Consider the following 22,827-nt stretch of genomic DNA (forward strand, 5'->3'; position numbering starts at 1 on the left):
TGCTGTATTGTTTTTAACACTTGATTGGAAGCCGCCCAGAGTGGCTGGGGAAACTCAGCCAGATGGGTGGGGTATAAATAATAAATAAATTATTATTATTATTATTATTATTATTATTATTATTATTATTATTTATTATTATTGAGTGCCTAGCCTTCCATTTTATTTACTACAACTCCTGAGTTATATTTTGAACTGCTGAGAACAGGCTTTTTTTTTTTTTTTACAAACTTTCTTCTCATGGATCTTTCTAGTTGGTTTTATAATCAGCTGCTATTATAGATTAACATAATGCAGCATACGGCAAGTGGTGAAGAGACTTTCGTTTTGTATATAATACATGGGTGATGTGGGGTTATAAGAACATCTCTAATTTATATGCAGAGAGTATGAAGAGTATGGAAGCCCAGTCAAAATTCCCAGGACATTATATTCAAATGATGCTTTTTAAAAAAGAAAAAGAAAAGTAAGAATGAATGGAAGTATGAGCAGACAAGATGTATACTGCAACATTTACTGGGCATTTATTGGGCATTTCCACTACAGTGGTACCTTGGTTTACGAACTTAATCCGTTCTGGAAGTCCGTTCTTAAACCAAAGCATTCTTAAACCAAGGCGTGCTTTCCCATAGCAGCGGGGGACTCAATTTACAAATGGAACACACTCAACAGGAAGCGGAACATGTTCTGCTTCCAAAGCAAAGTTCACAAACCAAAACACCTACTTCTGGGTTTGCAGCGTTCTTAATCCAAGTTGTTCATAAACTAAGCTGTCCTTAAACCAAAGTACCACTGTATATCTCTTTAAAATCATTCAGCCATTCACTTTTAAACCTGTTAGCAGCTTTTAAAATCTCCAGTAAGACATGAAATAATAGCCACTAATAACCATAACATGGCCAGGTAAGGCATTACTCTCTGTAGCTTAGTCCACATGGAGTAATTCCACATCTCTACATGATTCCAAAATGCTAAATGTGCATGAACCTTGCTCATCATATTCCCTGATTTAGAACATCCCTTTGCCATCTAGAATGAAATACTTGGTCAAATTCCAGTATAATACAATGCCATTGATTCTGGGGTCTGTGTTTACTCAGAAACTCCTTGACAGGCATATATCCCTGCGGAGGATATGAACACATCAAGAAATACTTTCTTAATCCATGATTCATAAACAGAATTCCCTTGAATCCTATACAATGTACTGATAAACAATTACAAGAGGGAATTTGTGTATTTGTGAAGGCAGGAATTTAGGCTATGATTATTTTGCTAGAAGTGCAGTCTAATGAGAGTTATGGAAGACAGATTTTTAAATTTTGTTAGAAAACAATAGAGAAATATAATATAATATTCAATTTGTCTCTGTTTCACAAATTGTTTACATTTCCTCTTTCAGCAGTTTTTCCCCATGAAGGTATAACTTCTTACTAGTCTGCCAATTTGATTTTCAACAGTTCTAATACTATTTCTGCTCCCAAAGTACCTGTCCAGAGCATCTGTGCCTTGCTGGCAGTTAGGGAAGTGGGTTTTCATTACCAGCACCTTAACAGCTGCTCAAAAATCCCAAAGACATGACTTGGGCCAGTGTACTGTTCAGAAAGCAAGCCCAAGCTCATAATAAAATTATATAAAATATGGCACTCACCTAAGCTTGTACAGATGTTAATAATCACATTAACTCAATTCCAGACATGGAAATGTACATGGAATGTCCACTGTATGAGGCCACAATAAAAATGAGTAGCAACATCTGAAAACTAATATTTTGTGGGTATTTAGTGAAATCTTTCCATCAGCCAACTTCAAAATTACAATGTGTCGAATTGAAGTAAGTTGAGAATTTCACACACAGCAGGGATATTCAGCAACAATCATCAGGACGGCAACCAGAGAAACAAAATATGATATTCATGGTAATGAGATCCTTGAAGAATTCTTTACGGTCATTAAAAGCTAGAATGCGAAGAATAAATTTCAGCTAAGTAATACCAGTAGGGTTATTTTAAGGAGAGGAGCTATTATTGAGTCAGAAAGAATGAACAAGACAAGAAAATAAATGTTCTTACATTTTCTAAATGAACTATTAGATGTTGCTCACTAGCTACTGAAGACTTTCCTGCTTCCCTAAGGAACTATTACCCTTATCTCATACTATGCCTGCCACTTGGGGATGTTTTCTCTAAGAAGGAGAATCACACTTTTCTAGCACCAGCAAATATTTATCACAAAGTGTTTTAGCTCACAGGTCAAGCAGTTCCAGTGGCTAATGTGAATAACAGCCATTTGCATGATGCAAATAATTAAAATAGATTCTTGGTTCAGAAGCTATAAAAGAAAGAAACATAAAAATAAAATAAATGAGCCAAGTTCGCTTTCCAAAGTGGATTAGCCTGGAGAAATAGAAGTTAATGGCCAAATAAATTATTTCCTGGAGCAGAGGTAGTCATTGTAATGCCCTCCAGTTGTTATGCATGTCAACCCTGACCATTAGTGTGGTTGTAGTCCACAACATCTGGAAGCACCATATTATCTCTGTTCTGGAGTGGCTGTCTCTCACACATCCCTATACCCACCATTCCAGGGGCATCCCCATTCATTTCCTTCAAAGTGGATGCTCTGGACACATAGAGTAATAGAATCATTAAACTGTAGAGTCAGAAGGGACCCTGCAGTACAGGAATCTCAAGTAAAGCATCCATGACAGATGACCATCCAACCTCTGCTTAAAAACTTCCAGTGAAGGAGAGGCCACCACCTTCCACAGAACAGCTCTTACCATCAGAAAGGTCTTCTTGATGTTTTGTCAGAATCTCCTTTCCTATAACTTGAAACTATTGGTTCGGGTCCTACCCTCTGGAGCAGGAAAAAACAAGTTTGCTTTATTTTCCATGTGACAGCCCTTTAGATATTTGAAGATGCCTAAACCAATCTAACTCCCTCAACCCTTCCTCATAAAGCTTGGTTTCCAGATCATCATGGTTGTCCTACTCTGTACATGTTCCAGCTTGTCAATATCCTTCATAAATTGTGGTGTTCAGATTTCACTTTTCAATTAAAAATGTTGCTCATAGGATCCCAGCCACACACCATATTGATTTTCCATCCACATCTGTGGCGTTTGCCCTCCTAGGTGGGTCATAAGGAAAGGGTTAAATGAGTGTGAAGTGATTGGCCAGTGGGAACCCAAGGGGAGGAGGTAGAGTTAGGATTGGAGTTGTTGGGAAGTCATTTGGGAGTTGGAGAAGGAAGAGGGAAGATAAGTCTGTGGGTTGGTCTAGTTTTGATGTGTGAGAGTGAGAGAAACTGTTAGGAGGAGTCCGATAGACAGTTGGGATAATCAGTTAAAAGTTATTAGGAAGGTATAGGCTGGTATAGGAACTAAGGATAAGAAACTGACAAGAAAAATTATCTGAAACCATAAACTTGTTCATGCTTATAAAATAAACTTGATTATTTGTTTTGATGTTAACAACTGTCTGGTCTCAGTGTGTACCCGAGAGAAACGGGTTGGTGGCAGTGGGAAAGTGATCATAGTGGTGGCACAGGGATCAATAGACCGTCAAACGTCCGGGGACCCTGTGTGATCGCCACAACATCCATACATATATGTCAGATGCTGTTGTGGTTGCTTGAGAGTAACCAGGCAGGACTCCAACCTGTCTTTTACAGGCTTTATTTTGGTGCAAACTATTTACAGTGAAGAGCGTCATAAGTTCATGTCTGGCTCAATCGCTAGCAGAATCCGGGAGTGGTCTGTTTTTGTACCTCCCCCCACATAAAAGTTTCGTCACCCCCAGCCTTTTCTGCACCTCAAACTACTCTGTGTGATGGGCGATGGCAAGGGCATGCTTCCCACCTCTCTGGTTTGCTCAGGCATGGTGTTAAGGCTCTTACTAGCATCCTCTGGTCCTTGCACCTCCTCTCCACTGGAGGTGGGGCTTTCTTCCTCGCCACAAGAGGAACTGCTTCACAAGATTTTCAGAGTGTGTGCAGGTTTGTGTCATGGGCCTGTGTCCTGAGTCCTTTTAATACCTTGCAATGCCCCTGGTATTAAGCAGTAACAAATTTTGGGCTCAGTCAGTTTTGTCTTTCCATTGCATGTCTTTCCTGTAGTCCTGAATCCCTGGAGATAAGTCAAATATATTAAGAGTGTTGCTTTTGTGTAAGCAAGGCACCGAAGAGTAAATGCTTCAGTTCAATACCCCATCAAACCATCATCATCTAGCAATTGAATTTGACTAAAATATGCAAAATAAATTATGAAGTTGCAATGTGTTGAGTGAGGATAAGATAAGATAAAGAAGCCAACTCAAATTCAAGCCTTTACTTTCTGTCTTCCAGACCAGCATCTTAAAAGTATGTTTACACCTAAACAAAGATTCATATTCATGGGATAATTCTCCCTCCAACTTTCCTGTGACAACAACATTTCCCTGCTTTCTGAATACGGAGTCAAACCCTAGAAGAGATCTTTGCTGTTTGCTTGCTACCCCCAGTCATATCTTCTATTCTAAAACCCTGCAGAAAATCCAAAACTCTTTCTCTAACTTTCCAATGCCACCTACAGTGATCATCTGGATAGAGCCATAAATTAGAAACATGCCCTTCAAGCTCCGGGGATCCTAGGACAGAATGAAAGTGTGATGAATGTGCATTTGTAACACATATCCTTTGCATAACCTAGGGATGTACTGCAAATAAGGGAACTGATTAGTCAGCATTCTAAGCCCTTTGATTGGCAATGGCAGTATGAAGGCCAGGTAACAGACTCTACATGGACTTCTAGATGTTGTCCAACTCCAATCAGCCACCAGCTAGCATGGCCAGTGTTTATGGGTGGGAGATATAGTCTAACAACATTCAGAGCAGGCTTTCCAAAACTTGTGTCTCTATCTGTTTTTGGACTACAATTCCCATCATCCTTGACCACTAGGGATGATGGGAGGTGTAGTCCAAAAACAGATGGAGGCCCAAGGTTCTGTATTACAGGTTCTGTAACTAATCACAAGCAATATCATCATCCATAAAACTTTAGCGAGAAAGGCCCAGCTGTATATCCTTAAACAGAGGAAAGAAAGAAATTCTCAGTGCTGTTCGAAATTATTATTCAAAACTACGTTATTACCACAAAATTATATTAAAAATCAACAAAGGTAATAAGTGGAAATGTTCACTCCACTTCAGTAGTTACACAGCCTCCACCTGGGTGACTGCATAAAATTTATTGGGAAGAAAGTTAAGGGGTTTTGCTCTACTAATGCCACTAAAATTCTTTTTAAATTTAAAAGTTGCTTATTACCATAGGAACCCCCAAACATCTGGAGAGACCTCTATTGGCTACCTAAGCAAAGGTATCTGCCAAAATCCTTACTCTATTCTCAGAGGCAGAAATTAACAAAGCAGACGTGTCCAAGTTAAGTCATTGTATTACTCAATCTTTTTCTGTCCACAATCTTGTTCCAATTTCAGTCTAATAAAAATGACTCCTTAATGTTTGCAAAGCATATAAAGCTCCCTATAAATGACAAGTAATTAACATTTATAAACAAGCACTGAAAGGGTTGAACAGCACAAACCTACAGATACTAGGATGATTATATGTCAGGTAAAGCACAAAGTAAGAAACTGCATGTTTTCTAACATGTTTGTGTATACTAGGGTTTCCCACACTTGGGTCTTCCATCATTCCTAGCTGGCAGGACCAATGGTCAGGGATGATGGGAATTGTAGCTCCCAAACAGCGGGAGACCCAAGTTTGGGAAACTCTAGTGTTGACCAACAATGGGGAACCAGTGGCCCCCTAGAACTCCCATGGATTCCAACTCCCATCAATCCCAGTCAGTGAAGACAATGGTGAGGCATGGTGGGAGTTTTAATCCCCCTTGGGGTCCATTCCCACTCTAAGATTCTATGTTTTTATATGCCTGTATAGTGGTACATCGGGTTACAGACGCTTCAGGTTAAAGACTCCACTAAACCTGAAGCAGTACCTTGGGTTAAGAACTTTGCTTCAGACTGAGAACAGAAATTGTGCGGCGGCAGCGGGAGGCCCCATTAGCTAAAGTGGTACCTCAGATTAAGAACAGTTTTGGGTTAAGAACGGATCTCCAGAACGAATTAAATTCTTAACCCGAGATACCAATGTAATAGTAATACATAGAAACAGTATAACATCTGGAGGGTCAAATGTTCCCCATCCCTAGTTGGGAAGAGATGTCATTAGAGCGCCAATGTGTGGTTCCAGAGGGAGGCTGAGCTCCTATTTCTAAATTTCAGGGGAGAGTTCCTACCTTTATTTAACCAAAATGGCAGTCCTCATGCACAACAGAGGTACCTGCACAACTGATGTACTCCCAAGGTTTACAGAAGTAATTTTTTTAAAAAAATGCTTTTGGGAGGTGGGACCCTAAGGGAGGTGAAACCCCAGCAGTCCATAGAATATTGAGTAGTTGGAGATGGAATGACTGACAAGTGGAGAAGGAACAGGAGAGAGTAAGTGGAACTGAAGGATATATTCTTTGCCACAGCAATTTCCTTGTGGTTGGGAATTTCAGTTTAGCTTCCTTAAGCAGGGTGTATAATTGGAGCACTATTGGTCCATAGGCTCTATAGATGGAAATCACTTTTTATTGCCCAGCCTCCCCCATACCTCTCAATGAATTTTTCTCATCTCCAGTTATTTCTTCTCCCCTTCCACATTCACACTTAACTTGTACGCTATTCCTCTCCCCGAATTTCTGTTTCTTTCATCCCTCCACCCTGATCCATTATAACATTAACTCTTCCTATAACAGCTATTCTCTTTTATCCCCTTCCATTCTATTCTCAGGTTTTAATGTTGTTATCAAAAATTAATTAATTAATTAATGTATCTCTAATTTCCTTCAATATGTCCTCTGGCCTTTAAGCTTCAGGGCTCAAGAGAAAGGCAGACTGGTTTGTGTGGTGTTTGGGTATGAAGTGATGATGGGGACAGAAGCTGTAGCAGTACCAGATATAAAAAGGTATCCTAGATTCAAATAACCACCACCCAGACATGAAATGTACTGAATGATTTTGGGCCAGTTGCTATCTCTCAACCTAATCTACCTCGCTGGGCTGTTGTGAGGATCTAATGTCAGAGACGTAAGTGCACCATAGCTCCTTGGAGGAACTCTGAAATGAAAAAATGAAACAAAAATAGCCTAATGAATTGGATAAAAAGTTCCAACTGAAACTCATATAAAAGAAGTCCTCTGTGATGTACATCATTTATAGATTGGCCCTTAGCATAACAGCCTGTCCCAAGGTGTGTGTATCATCATCATCATCATCATCATCATCATTATTTGCAAAAGCCAGCTGTGCTTACCATTAGTTCATTTTCCAGGTCCCACCCCCAGACTACTGTTAATAGATCTCTAGTGCTCAGTTACTGTACATTGAAATAGATGAGCCTGCTTTTAGAGATAGGGTCTGGGGACAAGCTCCACTGTGATCTACTTGTAGATCTCTGGGTGAGATACTACAGATTTGCAAGAGTTCCAAACTCCCAATTATTGTAAGAATGGAGGGAGTCTCCCTCCCTCCTTAAATTTGGTGGCTGAAATTTAGAAAAAGAAATAGGTAAACTTTTTTGTGTGAAACGACAGTGTGTTCAATTCTGTTGCTAAAAACAAATTGCTAGGCTGAGAATGTGCTCAGGGGCAGACATTTCCTTAATCCCAACTTTGTGTCAATTGCACTTGGCTCTGGTTCGTAGATCTTGGGGTTCTAGTAAAAAAAAAAAAAGGAAATCTGACAAGCCTGACCTCTGGCTCCCCCTATTTTAAAACATCCAACTCTCTGCTGGATAGCAGCTAACTTATTCTTCTGTGAATTCCTTTTCCTGCTTTACTTAAATGTACTTTGGTAAACAACTAATATGTTCTTGCATACATACCCTTCCCTAGTCTGCAACTGCAGCACTTTGAAAATTGTTTGTTTAAGTAGATGTTCTGAAGTAAGCAAGTATTTCTGTTCTCTTCAGTTTGCATTTCCCCTTGGAACAAGCCAAACAAATATCTTAGATGAAAATGCTATAGTTGTACAAACAAGACAGACAGACAGACAAGAGAGAGAGAGTGAGAGAGAGAGAGAGAGAGCCATGCATAATGTTAACATTTGCCAGTCTTGTTTTACAAATGAAACCAAATTATTTAAATAGGTTTCTTGAAATCTTGAGGAAAAATATCCTTTTCAACAAATGAAAAGTTACAAGTTGGCAGCTACAGCTGCATTGGAGCAGTATGTCATCAGACATGGCTCCTCTGAGATAACTCAAACACATGTGTTGCTTGAGGTCACTGTAAAGAAGCTGCTATTTTTAAAAACCATCCAGCAGTGCTACTACATGAAGGTCTGCTTCACTAAATACACCCCTTGGCAACAAAGGACTCCAGTAAAATATTTATGAACCTTCCACATTTGGGTTGCAAACCACAAAGACCCACTCATGAGGTCATCTACAGAGCCTGTGCCAGGGTCTCCGACTGCAATGGTCTTTATACTGCATTATCTAAAAACTCCAGTCTGTTAAGATTCTTAAGAGCTAATAGCCCAGGTTTTCTGCCATCTACTCCTTAAAAAATATATATCTAAGAACATGTGCTTTAGACTCCAAGTTGAAACTTTTCAACATTCACACAAACAACATCCTTTATAAACATGGCTCTTGAATGTGATACATGGGTATGTGGGAATTCATGTGTATGTGCACTTCACAAGGGATCCTTGAATATTTTTGCTAGTGAGACAGAAATCTTTTACCTGGGTCCACTGTGCTCTGCCCTGAGCATGTGCCTAGCAGGTTTCATCCAGGGGGACAACACAAAGAATAAGCAACATTCATTTTGGGGATAGAACTATGAAACTAGAAGAGAGTCCATGCAAAAACTTCTAGACCCCATCTGCATTGCACCTTTAAATACTCCCCCCTAAGAATCCTGGGATCTGCAGCTTGATAACAGTGCTGGGAGTTGTTAGGTCAGGCATAGGAAAACTTGGCCCTCCAGATGTTTTGGGACTACAACTCCCATCATCCCTATCTAACAGGACCAGTGGTCATGGATGATGGGAATTGTAGTCTCAAAACATCTGGAGGGCTGAGTTTGCCTATGCCTGTGTTAGGTGACTCCCACTCCCTCCACAGGGTTCCCTGGAGTGACTTGGGAAGAGGAATTGATTGTTCAACCACACTGGAAACCATAGCTTTGTAAGGGGAATATGGGTCTCCTAACAACTCTTAGCATCCTTAACAAACCACAGTTCCCAGGATTCTTTAGGGGAAGCCATGACTGTTGTGGTATCATGGTGCTTTAAATGTCAGGTGTGGATTGGGCCATAGTTCTGTTGATGTTTGCTATTCCTACTTGGGAGACACTCTTCTAGTGTTAACTTCCTACATGTCTGATATTGTTGAAAAGTGGACATTTTGTGTAGATTCCTAACGACCACTATCCCTGAAAAGTTCTCATTACCCTACACAATATTTTATGTTAAATGCATTTCTTGCTGACTATGCATTGTACTGTGAATTCTGGAAAAAATATTGTTTCAGGCTTGCTAAATAACACACCCTCTTAATTTCCCTCTCCCCCGATTATTGTGTAACTGAAAATAAATCTGTGGCAGCCATATTGTTTCAATCCATTGGAAAGTTATGGCATTAACAGTTTTCTTTGCTCACTTAGTAATTGATTCCAGAGAGACAGAAAGAGGACAAATACGTTACTGAATATTTTCTAGGTTGCTGTATAGTCCATATGGCTAGCACTGCAGTATATGCAATATCCATTAAAGTCAATAAGCACACATGAACACAAAAATAAAAGGTTACAGAGCCAGGAACAAGTTTAGTGTTATATGACTTTTCCTCTTTGATAGAAAACATTATTTTTCAGAGTATGAAGTGATGGGCAAACTGAAGCAAATGTTAGAAGTGCTTTTATAAACATCAAACCTCCAGCTGCTGAACTGCATCCCATCTATCTGAAAGCATGTGATAAACCACAGCTGGAGTTTAATCTCACAAAAGTGGTTTTGTCTACAGTATCTCAGCTTTTCTGCTTCCTGTTCTGGCCAGGACGAGAATGTGTGAAAGAACAAAATATAAAGTGTGTCTTCTTGCTTCAAGATGCATAGATTGGGCTAGTTTTCAGGCTTGAAAACAGCCTGGTTTATTAGAGCAACTGCCAGTGGATTGCAGGAGCCCCCAAGCAGTAAAAAGAAAAGAAAGAGTAGAGGGGGAGAAGTCTGATCACACAAATGGGCACTGAACATTTTAAAGAATTACAGCAGAAGCCAACAGGAAAATGAGGCAGAAACGAATTCCTTGGACATTCCCACTATTCCTGTTGTGTGCTAAAAGCCAATACACATAATGATTTAATTTCCTACAACAGTTCGGTTTTTCAATCTCAAACTTTTTCCTTGTGTGACAGAAAGTTATATGAATGTCCAAAGATAGAACAAGTTCCTGGCTAAGAAAATGTGGAAGAGCAGTGGTAGGAACTAAGAACGAGTTCACACATGCATCAGTCATTACTCGGTGACTTTAAGATTATGTGATGACCTGCATAAATAAAGCAACCATTACATATAAAGCTCCACAGACAGATACAATCCTAATTCACTTCCAGCGCCCTCCAACTAACATGTAGGTGTGAATCAGTTCAAAGACATTCAAAATCAGGGCTGTAATTGTACATACAGTTACATAGTGGAAAAACCCACTGAACTCAGTGGGGTTTATAATTCAATAAACATTCTTAAGAGTAGGTTTACGAAACACAATTCATTAATGGTGAGGGCTGCCATATGCTTGGATTTTCCCAGACATTACCAGGATTTCAAAGCTGGAATTGATGCCCGGAGGGAATTTCTGTCCTGGATCTTATCGAAAAATCACATTTCTGTAAAAAAAAAAAAAAAGCAAGCTCATCAACAAGGTTTTACTTTAAGAAATATGGCAACCTTATTAGTGGCTCAACCCCCACCCAAGGAAACTAGGTGCCTCTATTTGTATGTCTGGGCAAATGCATGAGTCACACACGGGGGTGTAACGAAAAAAAATCACATGTTTCATCTCATACAAATAAAAGAAAGGCAACATGAAAAACTACCTGTTTTATCAAACACAAGCATTTCACAAGTTTCAGTAAAGAAGTTTTGCTGAAAATACCAGGAGCACAAATGAAAATCTATGCCTCAAGTCCTGCTCACAGATCCTCTTGAATGCAGTTGCTATAAATTGGACTATGTACTTACTTGTCTTATGAGCTGATTTCCAACTTGGAATCATTCTTATTTTTCAGGATACAACTGGCCTCACACAGCAGCTAGCTTGTCAGCTGTCGTATATTTAATGCATCTTTAAGTGGCCTGCAATGGAGCAGTCCACTTTCTCGACTGATGCTGGATTGATGCCCCACTAGGCATAGCTTTCATTTACTCTGTCTTTCTTTGGGAGCTGCTTTGCCTTGCTGCGAAAGTGTTGCATTTCTATGTGTTGTTCCTAATAAAGAGGAAGCTGTTGAAAAATCTTGCTTCTGCTGAAGGCAGACCTGAAGCTGAACCTTGAGTGCAGGAGTAACCAAAGTGGTACCTACAGGCATCAGTATAGTGCCCACAAAAGGTGACAATAAACAACCCCTCAAAAATTGACAAGGCATGAAAGGCCACTTGCTCTTACTTCATAGGTCCTGCTTACATAACTCAGCCTCCTCTACACGCTACCATGGCAACCACTGTGTGTTATGCCACACTCCCATGGCCGCCATTTACTTACTGGCACTCATGACACTTTCTCAAAATTCAAAATATGCCTACTGGCCCAAAATGTTTGGTGACCTCTGCTTTAGAGGCAGGGAAGCCTAAGTACTCCACCCATGACATCCATAGGGGAAGTGGAACTATTATCAGTCAATGATTCAAGAGCGGTTTGTAGCTCAGTTACAGAGCAGCTGCTTTGAATACAAAACACTCCAGGTTCAAGCCTTTGCATTTCCACTTAAAAGAAGACTGGAAGCCTCTGCCATTCTTAGTAAACAAAAACTGGACTAGATTGATAGACTCTTCTAGTATATGGCAGATTTCTACATGCTCTCTATGGTTTTATGGATTAGATCCCCCCACCCAGCAAAGAATCTCAATCAAGATCCTAAAGTAAAGGGGAACTGAATAGTAAAATTTCAGCCTAGTAATACTCAAGTAATTATGCAGTAATACTGTAGCAGTAGCATCTTCTCCTTTCACCAGTTAACTTGTTAACAAACAGCAGGTTATCTGTAATAATAGTTTCTTCTTCAAACAAGTATAGGTCTTCTTAGAACAAAGTTATAATAAGAAAAGGGGGAAGAAGCTGAATAAGTTTAGTCTACAGAAGAAAGAAGTTAGAGGTGATAGGATATCCTTCTTCAAATATTTGAAGGAATGTCTCAAAGATGATGGAGTAATTTTGTTGCTGTTCCAGAAGGTAGGACCTGAAGCAATTGGTTCAAATTACAAGGAAAGAAGGGGTTAGTAGACTAACTATTAAGAAGAGTTTCCTGACAATATGAGCCATTCAACAGCTGAACAGAAAAGCGCTAGAGGCTTTAAGAAGAGGCTGATAGTCACCTATCAAGAATGTTGTAAAAGATTTCCTACATAGGCAGGAAGGAAGAACTGATGATATTTGAGATTCCTTCCAATGTTTACAACTTTCTTTCTCAGATTCTGCCAGGACCATTATAAATTAGGGCAAATAAGGGCCAAGGAAACTAGAGTTTGCAACTTCTGTGTCTGATAGTTTAGGCACACACTCAAGAATTACAGACAAGATTGTTGCTTCCTCAAATGCCTGACCAGCCCTACATTTCAAAAAAGTAACTAAACATGCAAATAAGTCCCACCTCAGCTATTTGAATTCTCTGTGGCATCAGTTTGCAGGCAGTGTCTATTTCCCACCACAAGGTGGCTGCCATTTTGAGGCATTTCCTAAGGGTTTACGCTAGAGCGGTATTTAAATCTCAGATCATTTATGCTGATGTAGTTTCACTGTTTTCAATGGCACTAAATCAAATAGAGATTAGTGGTCTCAGCTGTTTTTTGATTATAAAGACCAACTGTAGCATAATGCCTTTTTCCTGCTGTAATCTCAAACAAACCTAAACAACCCAGCTCAAAATGTACATCTTATTACATTCAAAGTGTGACAAAGGAGCTCTTCTTTCTCCAATGTCTTTTATTTAAATCACCCTAAAGGAAGAAAACAGCTTTTTAAAGCACAATATCGGCAGCACGCCAAATTAGAACTGTTTGGTTTCAGTCAGTAGCAAATCTTCCAAGTTGCATTCAGATTCTGTTTACTGACTAGATTCATAGATACATAAGAAGTTTAGCTGAATTAATAGAATTATTTCACAGTAAGCAAAGCTGCGGGCACTGGTGTGCATAACAATATAAAGAAAAGAAAGCAAAAGGGTGTATCCAACAGTGGATTAAATGAAGGTTTGTATGTGGGAAAACTCTGACTGGCTGGCCTCATGAAAATGGTATGGTGAAATAAAGGAAGAATGGGGGAGGCTTTGACATTTTGGCTGATTTTGTCCTTATTTTTTTCTGACTGTATTTTGCATTTGCAATAGTTTGTAAATCAGGCAGAGGGCTTTAGCCAGTGGGCAATGCACAACAACAAATACAACAGAAATAAATAAATAAATAAATAAATAAAATTCCATGGAATAGTGATGGCACCCAGTAGCCACAAGACTCAGTTTTCCATCTGTGAAATAGGTGTGTGGCCTATCTCACAATGGTAAGTACATATTTAATAAACATTTCCCACACTGAGTTGTGGAATAAATATCTACAGCTAAATATCTTGGCTATAATCTTGCACCATATATATATATGCGCACACTGCTCTGATATTTTGTAATATGAACAGTTTATAAATATTTTTAAAGGAAAACAAATAAAAAAGAATGTAGCCATTCCATCCTGTCTCCCGTGTCCATGTAAAAATGCTTAGTTATCATTAGTATTAACGGTGCTTAATCATGCATCATGGAGCCTAATTGCAGCTTGTACCAGTTGTATAAGCATGAAAGGGAACATCTCTTTCCTGACACTGGAAAGACAGTTTTTTTCTGTGGCTTATTTTCTCTCTGCCTTTATATTTCTCCGTGGCAAGATATTTCATTTCACACTTTCTGTTTCATTTCCCCCCACTTCATGTCCATTAGATTTTTCTTCCTGGCTCTTTTTATCAAAGCTTCTCCTTAGAGGAACAAAACTCTAATAACTCAAGCTTCAGTTGACATTTCACACACAAGATGTTCAACTGGGTTCAAAATTAGATAAAATGAATTCACCCATCCCTGCCCAATAGCAATCTTTTTCAATGCTCCATAAGTCATTTCCCTCAGTCCCACTGGAATTGCACTGTGCTCTTTAGCTTAGGTGTAAAGCACGAGGCAATTCCTAGAATCACAGAATTGTCCTATTGGAAGGGACCCTGAGGGAAACTTATTTATTTCTTCATATTTAAAACAGTTCACCCCAGCATTCTTATTGGCTACTTAATCTTTTGTGCTTTGTGCTGTCCGAAGCTTTGTATAGAGCTCAGTAGCTTATGCTCATTTCTTTGAAAAACAGGGAGCTGCCTTATACCAAATCAGACCATTTGCCCATTTACCTCAGTATCATCTACTCTGAGTGTCAGCAGCAATCCAAGATTTCAGTCAGGGAAGTTTCTCAGCCCTATCAAGTGATGCCAGGAATTGAACCTGTAACCTTAAGCGAGGAAACAATGTGCTCTACCACCAAGCTATAGTTCTCATACTCATTCCCGCCCCCCCTTGTTTCAGCAGAGTTGTACAGTTTCGTACCTTGGTTTAAGAACAGTTTAGTTTATGAACAACTTGGATTAAGAACGCTGCAAACCCGGAAGTAGGTGTTTTGGTTTGTGAACTTTGCCTAGGAAGCAGAATATGTTCCGCTTCCTGTTGAGTGTGTTCTATTTGTAAACTGAGTCCCCCGCTGCTATGGGAAAGCACACCTTGGTTTAAGAACACTTTGGTTTAAGAACGGACTTCCGAACAGATTAAGTTCGTAAACCAAGGTACCACTCTATTCACTTTGATGAGGGGAAAATATATTCCCCAAAAGGCAATGCTTCTGGGAAAAGGTAACAATTTGGGTGTGTGCGTTCGTGATGTTGCAGATTTGTTTGCCTTCTCTTAACTGAAGAAAGGTTGCTTTATCAATCCTTTCATTCCTAGCTCGCCCTTCATCATAAGATTTCAGTGCATGGGATACTGCAGGTTACAATTCCTAAAACATGAGACTCTGAGGACTTTCTACATTATCAATTACCCCCCCCCCACCATTCAACCCTTAATATACCTAAAACTGGCAACTTACTTCCACATATAAGCACTAGTATCCTGCAAATCTTCAGACAAACAAATGGTACAAAAATAGTCTCCATAGCAGACACATGGGAGGATATCATAAATGGCGTGCCACCTTAGAGAATACCTTTTCCCAAGTCACCTATTTAGATCACACAGGAGTCACCTAAGCTAGTGTGGTGATAGCCACCAACCTAGATGGTGATGATGTTTTACAAAAATTAGACAAAATGGAACTCTCAGTGTGATATAGGGAGCCTTTTCTTATCTAGCAATAATCTCCACCATACTCTCCCATGAACCAATTAATGCAGCATGGCATTTCTTGAATTCTGTTTTACTGGAGGTGGCTATTAGTCATTTTGGCCCATTGGTTATCTGTCCTTGGCACTTGTGAATGTGGCTTTCCCCACAGATCAGCACATTGATCAATGGCATTCCCGACTGCTTCAGTGATCAAACACAGCAAGTATTGGCCATAAAAATCCATATGTTGAAGCTGAAAAAGCCTATAAAAGTAGACCGAGAGCTGGAAGATAGAATAACTGGGCTATGGAGGCTGAACAAACTCTTAAGATATACTCTGTCAACCATGTTATTGAGCATCTGAAGTAAATTGAGCTTATAAAAATGCAGATATGGTCCCAAACAAAAATTGCAAATGATACTTGATGAAATGAGCCAATGGTTCATTGATTGCAGAAGTGCTTCCAACCAGGAGCCCCTAGTTTTAATGCAACATATAAGACAACAGGTTTGATTTGTTGCAGCTGTTAACTAGTGTGATTGATTAAGTTAAATTGGTAAGACTTATTTGCCCCCTAGTGCAGTAACTTGCTTTAACTGGGACACCTGACTGTTATTAAGGGTCTGCACAGCATAAGCAACCCGGATAGGAGTGTTTATATAAACTGACAGGAGGCTTTTCTCTATAATGATGTAGAATGTTCAGTACAAATCCAAATTCCCCATTATCATTTTTTACATCATCATTATTCAAGCAGGAACCCATGAAACTTTGCAGGGACATTTTTTTCTAATTGGTCAGTTTCCCTTCCATTGTTGTGGTATGGAATAGAATGGTTACCTATTTTCCCATTCATTATATACTTGGCTCAGTGATGCAGACCTAAAATTCACATATCATGTTGCGGCAATTAACAAATGTGTCAGATTACATTTTATTCCTGCCAAGAATGCTTTTCAACTCCAAATGGAGTCTTGATGCATTAAAATTATGTTATATATTACTTAAGATACACTAAAGTTACATGTAAAAAAAAATGATAGTTGACCCCTCACAGGCAAATCATAGTTGGGACACTAATTACCAGCTTCCTCTATGAAACCTTTTAAAAAATTGTTTAAATTGGGTCATGTTGTTTTGCACCTTGTGGGCTGTTGCAATGCCAAGTGAAAACTCTAAGGCAGGGGAAAGCAGCAGCACATAGCTTGAGCATCTAGACAATGTTTCCTTTTCAAATTTCATATCATCTGCAGTACAACCAATCAGATGGCAGCCTAGATTGCATTGCTGAAGCCCTTCTCTGTGTGCCACCATTATCAGAAGTGAGGTGGGTGTCAACAAGAGAAACACAGGAAGCTATCTCAGATCTTTGGCCCATCTAGTTCCATATTAACTACACCAGGAAAGGGTAATCTTTTTTCTCTCTGTTATCAGGATTGGCCTTGCAGGCCAAATTTGACAGGAGGTTGGGGCTGCCCACCTGTTACATCCCATGTGCACCTTGACAAGTCTACCCCAACCCACTCCTCCTTTAAATACCTCATCTCAGAGGTTTAAAAGGAGAGATAAGAGAGGCTTGCAAATGCTTTTATGCAACCCCTGCATTCCCATTTTGGTCTCTGAAGGCTGAAACAGGAGCACAACGGCCACTTTAAAGTGCTTTGCAAAAGAACTCTTTGAAGCAGCTCACATTTCTCCTTTAAGTGAGTGGCTGCCCTCCCACTCAGTTAAAAGAGAAGCTCAAACAGCATTTTTGCACAGCGCACACCCATCAGTTGACAAGTGGTGATTAAATACTGCATGATCCTGTTTCATTCTAGGGAACAAGACACAAAGCCAATGTGGGATAAAATCCTACCCTCCTGCCCATCAGCTAATGTCATGGGTGTGAGGGCCTGGTTTGGGGAAATGGCTTCATGAGCCAAACTGGACCCTTGGTAAGACAAGACCAGCCTATGAGCTGAAGGTTCCCCACTCTTGGTCTACACCGATTGATTCTCCAAGATTTCAGATGGGAAGGGTCTTTTCAGCAGTGGTGCTTTGAAAACAGAAAGCAATCTCCAAGGATGCTGGTCCAGCTTTCTTTTAGATGCTAGGCAGAATCTTTCTTATTTACTCCGGCTTTTGAATTCTGTTATTCAATTATTTAAATTGTTCTTGTGCATTATATCCCCCACCTGCCACTCTTAAATATTGATGAAAGGCAATGTGATTAAATTAAGACAAATTCTAGCCAAACACATTCTCTTCTTCCCCCTCCTTGTACAGTTATTCAGCCTGATGCCTGAAATTCCAGCAAGAAGCACCATCAGCATACAAAAAAATAACACTTTAAATCAGGCTTCCTCAAACGCAGCCCTCCAGATGTTTTGAGGCTACAGTTCACATCATCCCTGACCACTGGTCCTGCTAGCTAGAGATCATGGGAGTTGTAGGCCAAAAACATCTGGACGGCCTAGTTTGAGGAAGCCTGCTTTCAATGGTCTCTGCTCAAATGCCCCTAATCAGGACTGATTCTGCAAGAGCTCTCACCTCCTACTTGTCCCACTCCAAGACTTAGTAACTTACTTTAAGGGCAGAACAAGGCAGCACTATAATAACTAGATTTTTAAAGCCTCATCTTTGACCTGCCATCTCTGCTGCATTTGGTCCAAGGCTCCACCCCACATACAATAAATTAAGGAGAGGAATGCCAACTTGGCCCTGCAACCATGGGTGCCTGGGGCCATGGGTGCCATGTAAGTGCATAGCCCTGGCACTGAAATTTGTGGGTGCCCACAATGTTAAGTTTGGATGGCATGACTGTATGTGGTGTGACAAAGCCAAAATATATAAGACCTTCTCCAATCATGTGACTAGGAAAAATCTAAACAGAGTTTGGGGAAAACGTAAGTAGTTACTTGAAAGGGGGACACCTTTGTGGCTGTTGCCAATAGAAGTGACAGTGAGGAAGAAGATAAATAAGGAAAATCAGTGGGGTACTAATAGAGACTTGGTGGACTTTACAGGGGGAGAACCAAAACTGAAAAAAAATAAAAGAACTCAAAGACCAAGTGAAAGACTGACTAAATTACCCTCAACTCAATGCTAGGTTTAACATAGATTTTGAGGGGGGGGGGTTGCAGACCAGAGATCACAGTTTGAAATGAATTTATTAGGTTGCAAGGTTAAAATTCTTTCTAAAATGTACAAACTATTACTGGATAGGAAATGATGGAGGAGTTGGTCAAGTCATCAATGATTTAGTTGGGCTAGGGATATGGAACACAATATTAATTTAAACTTATGGGAACATCTATGGACAAACAACTTCAAATTCATGGCATGCTATACTTTAAAGAAAAATCATCTAAAGATGGTCCACAGGTGGTATTTAACACCAAATAGGCTGGCAAAGATGTTTAAATCATAGAGTGATAAATGCTAGAAGTGTAAGTGTAAAAAACACACCAATAGGAACATTTTACCACATGTGTTGATCTTGCAGTGTGATTAAAGAATATTGAGAAACAATTTGATTGTTCTTTAAAAGCCCCAAGTTATTCCTCCTAGGCATAACAACATCTGAAGTCCCAAAGAACCAAATGAGTCTGATGCTGTATGCAACCACAGCTGATTGGATTTTACTGGCACAAAAGTGGAAAACGGACGCAGTGCCAAAAAAAGATGAGTGGCATCACAAATTGTTGGAATATGTAGAGTTTGCAGCTATGACAAATAGAACAAGAAAAGAGGTGACAAAAGCTTAAGTGTGGTGTAGTGGTGTAGTGTTAAGAGCGGTATACTCGTAATCTGGTGAACCGGGTTTGCATCCCTGCTCCTCCACATGCTGCTGCTGGGTGATCTTGGGCCAGTCACACTTCTTTGAAGTCTCTCAGCCCCACTCACCTCACAGAGTGTTTGTTGTGGGGGGAGGAAGGGAAAGGAGAATGTTAGCCACTTTGAGACTCCTTCAGGTAGTGATAAAGCAGGATATCAAATCCAAACTCTTCTTCTTAAGGAAGAATGAAAGTTATATATGGAATATATGAAATAACATTGTAACAAGATAATTAACCTGGCAGGATGTGAGTAGCTCAGCTCATACTGTATATTTTTTCATGATGTTGAAAAGATGCAGATGACTGTGAAGAGAGCCTACTGAAGCCACCAAGGAACATGAGCTTGCATATTCAGATTGGTCTATTATTCACTGCTGCGATTCCTAGCCAGGAAGGCGGATGTGTTTGTGTCTTCCAGCACCGTCCTAGGTGAAAGAGTGTAGATTCCCCAAACAGAAGCAGTTTCTTTCCCATCACCCCGCCTCTGAGCTTTCCACAGCACCTTGTACCAGTGAAGTGGGTTCAGGTGCAGAAGGCAGATGTATTCACAGGCACAGCTACTTTACAAGCATGAAATATTATATAGATAAGTTCCTTGCTCTGCTCCCCACGTTATTGAATAATAGGTTTGAAGAGATTGCTATAAATTTGGTTTTGGCAGTAAATAACTGGCTGCAGAGATATCAGACAATTTGCTGAGCTTTAAATTTATACATAGAATGTGCCTTTTTCACAGCAGAGTCAATTTGTTTTTGTAAGCACTGAAGAATGCCTAGATTATGGCACCCAGGCATCGACTCTGACCAGGAAACAAGTTGAACGGAACGTTTTTGTGAGTTAGAATTGGCATATTTAGCAATACAGCCTGGCTCATATTTCATTGTGGATATCGAGCGTTTGCCACCTTCGCTTGCAAGAACTTTACAGGCTAATAAGGACTTTTGAAATAATTCATCGTCTCCAAATTATATTATTCTTTAGCACTTCTACAGTACTCTCAGCTGTTTGATAGCTGAAATAGGGAGCTTCTGCATATGTTTTCAGCAGCATTGAACAGTGCTTGTCATTTAGTAATTTTTCATAAGTTGCTGTATAGGGTGTGAAAGTGTTCCCCCAACAAAGTGAAGGTAATGAGGAACAGGACATATTGAGGTCATTATCCATTGGCTTTGCTTGCCCTCTGTGATGTCATCACATAACAATTTTGACAACTGCAGAGCTAAGCATGACAAGAGGCACTTGCAGCATTTTGATTTTATCACATCGCTGATAGACTGGATCATAATGTGAAGGATGAAGCTGTAAATGGGAGATGGGGAGAGAATGGCAACCAAAAAATAGCAAATTAATGGAGTAATGGCTGTGAAGAGCACACACACACACACACACACACACACACACCTTTATTTTGCCAGGCTTTTGGCAAACTGTAGTATGCATGAGCACAGTTGTGTGTTGTACCGTCCGTTCTCTTATTTTATCAGTTGCTTTTAGTTTATTCTGTTTATTTTGTATTTACGTTTTAATGAGAGTTAGGATAAGTACTGAGGTGTTTTAATATGTTGTTCTCTTCCCTGGAGAAGTATGGTACAGCATATAGACTTACTTAAAAAGATGAACCTGTTCAGAGGTGATCTCAGTTTCTCAGAAAGCACTTGTTTTTCCTTAATGAAACTACTGAATATTTGTAGCTCTACTGGACATGCCTAAAAGCAAACACCTGTTTATTTGTTAATTTAACAAAAGTTGCATACAAGTTAACTGCAAATAAAACTTCTAAGGCTGCAATTCCATTTTGGGAAGTCTCTGGAGAAAGATAAGGCTGGTATTAAGTGACAGGGAACCCACCCAAATCCACTCATCCAGTAATGCATACTAGCTGCATAAACTTATGTCAATTCAAGAGTTTATCCAGATCCAACTGAACCTCTAGGCCTTGTCAACTGTTTGTGAGGACTGTACAACGCTAGTGTGCTTTAAAGAAGCTTTGTGAAAATACAAGGAATATTGTTAGTAAGCAAATAAGGTCAGAAATATAGTGTTTAATGGCAATATTAAAATTAAGGAATGTGAAGATAGGATTCGAATTACGAATGATTGTCAGAGAAGTTGAGGGAGGTCCAATAAGCTAAAATATGTGATGTGTAAACTGATATGACTGGAGTTTTTCATGAAAATTTTTTTAATAAAAATTTAAAATAATAATAATAAAAAAAGAACCTCTAGGCCTTGTCACATGAGGATGTACCTTCACCCTAATGTGCTATCAGACTTTGTCATGATGCTAACATGTGAATACTCTTCTTACCATCCCATTTTGTGCCATTTACTAGAAGTAACAGGAGGGAGATTTCCATTCTCTCTGAAAGTGGTAGATAACTATATAGAACAATATATATATGATTAAATACTAAATGAAGTATTTTACCATTTTCAACACTATTATTAGCAGTTTTTAATTCCTGGCTGCTCCCCGCACCTTGATAATCAGCAGAATTAAATACTGGATACTGTTATAGCTATATTATGATGGATCGATTAAAAGGAAAAGCCTAAAGAGATTCTCTAATAAATACAATCCAGTTCTATAATGAAATCTCCATGGGGGATCTATTCCTCATGTTTTCTTGATAAGAATTTTAAAAATTCTAATTAATCCAAAAATTATATTAAGCAGTATAAATATTGCTCCCCTCATACTTTTCTCTGCCTTTTACATTTATTCTCATCCTCTTCATTCTGCTGGTTCGATATGGCGTGTAAAACCCTGACTTTTCTGTTCTTTCCTTAACTTATCAAGTTTTCATTGTGATATCTTACCTATGAATTCTCCTCCCCTGATATCCATACTGATTCATCTATTTCCACTTCCAAAAGAACTTGTTGAAACATACATATTGTTGTTGTTTAGTCATTCAGTCGTGTCCGACTCTTCGTGACCCCATGGACCAGAGCACGCCAGGCACTCCTGTCTTCCACTGCCTCTCACAGTTTGGTCAAACTCATGCTGGTAGCTTCGAGAACACTATCCAACCATCTCATCCTCTGTCGTCCCCTTCTCCTTGTGCCCTCCATCTTACCCAGCATCAGGGCTGATTTCCTTCAGAATGGATAGGTTTGATCTTCTTGCAGTCCATGGGACTCTCAAGAGTCTCCTCCAGCACCATAATTCAAAAGCATCAATTCTTTGGCAATCAGCCTTCTTTATGGTTCAGCTCTCACTTCCATACATCACTACTGGGAAAACCATAGCTTTAACTATACGGACCTTTGTTGGCAAGGTGATGTCTCTGCTTTTTAAGATGCTGCCTAGGTTTGTCATTGCTTTTCTCCCAAG

This window comes from Podarcis cretensis (assembly GCF_951804945.1).
Source record: "Podarcis cretensis genome assembly, chromosome: 10".
Lineage (NCBI taxonomy): Eukaryota > Metazoa > Chordata > Lepidosauria > Squamata > Lacertidae > Podarcis > Podarcis cretensis.